We start from the raw sequence: 1,515 nt of genomic DNA on the forward strand, positions 1-1,515 counted from the left end.
TTGGTGTGATAGAAATACTCAGCAAGAGAACGTCTTGCTGAGAGGGCTTAAAAATGGTAGGCTGTGGGATTAATGTCCCTGGGGCACAGAAGGCCTCTTGCTGATGCTATTTATAATTCACACCTGGTCCACATTGTTGGTGGTCCTTGCATTTCTTCTGGGATGAATTCCACAGTCAATGAGTTACAACTTTGTTTTCAACTTTAAACTAAGAGAAAAATGAACTGATGTTGGAAAGGAGTTAAGGTCAATGACTTTTTTGCCACAGTTTTTCAGGAGCATCACTTGTTCCTTGCAGTGTAAAGAAACCTGTGGCTTTACTGTGCTTTTAGGTCTGTTTTGCCAAGCAGGCGTTAGCTGTGAAATTCATCTAGCTGTCTTCAGGCAGGGGAACCAGCAGCTTTGCAATGTGTACTTGTTTTCTGTGCCAATGCAAAGCCACCACAAAATGTTACCAAATCAGAAAGGTGTCAATTTATATTCACATCCCATCGGTGTAAGTGACAGTATATGGTGTGAAGCAGTGGAGAAATTGGGCTTTTAAAAAATTAATAAGGCAAAGCACCAGTTTGCATGCCATTACACCACTAGTTCGCATGCACTTTGCACGTTTCTAAGCTTACTCTGAATGCAACTCATGTACACCAAAGCTTTCAGCCATCACTGCAACAGCACCGCTGCAAGCCACGCTATAGACAGCTTTGGCAAAAGTCCTTCACAAATCCCCATCCTACAGGGGAGGAAATAAGGTGGCTGGGGTACAGTCTGCAGTAGTGGAGGGAAGTTCCTGGAGTGTGTGGAAGACAATTTCCTCACACAGCTGGTGAACGAACCAACTAGGGGAAGTGCCCTACTGGACCTACTGTTTGTTAACAGAGAAGGTCTTGTGGGGAATGTAAAGGTTGGAGGTCGTCTTGGGCTCAGTGACCATGAAATGGTAGAATTTTCAATTCTTGGTGAAGCCAGGCGGGGAGCCAGCAGAACTGCCACCTTGGACTTCCGAAGGGCAGACTTTAGCCTGTTCAGGAGCATGGTTGAGAGTGTCCCTTGGGAGGCAGTTTTGAAGGGCAAAGGTGCCCAGGAAGGCTGGTCTTACTTCAAGCAGGTAGTCTTAGAAGCACAGGAGAAGGCCATCCCCATGGCTCGAAAAACAAGCCGACGGGGAAGAAGACCAGCCTGGCTAAATAGAGAGCTTTGGCTGGACCTCAAGAACAAAAGGAAAGCTTACATTCTCTGCAAAAGGGGGTTGGCATCTTATGAGGATTATCAAGATATAACAAAGCTATGTAGGGGGAAAATTAGAAGGGCCAAAGCTCAATCAGAACTCAGCTTGGCCATTGCAGTTAAAGACAATAAGAAGAGATTCTTTCAGTATATCAATAGGAAAAGGAAGACTAGGGAAAATGTAGGCCCACTGATGAATGAGATGGGTGCTCTTGTGGTGGAAGACACAGAGAAGGCAGAGTTACTGAATGCCTTCTTTTCTTCGGTCTTCACTGCTAAAGCTGTCCCTCA

Source organism: Charadrius vociferus, unplaced genomic scaffold (assembly GCF_000708025.1).
Source record: "Charadrius vociferus isolate BGI_N301 unplaced genomic scaffold, ASM70802v2 scaffold467, whole genome shotgun sequence".
Taxonomy (NCBI): domain Eukaryota; kingdom Metazoa; phylum Chordata; class Aves; order Charadriiformes; family Charadriidae; genus Charadrius; species Charadrius vociferus.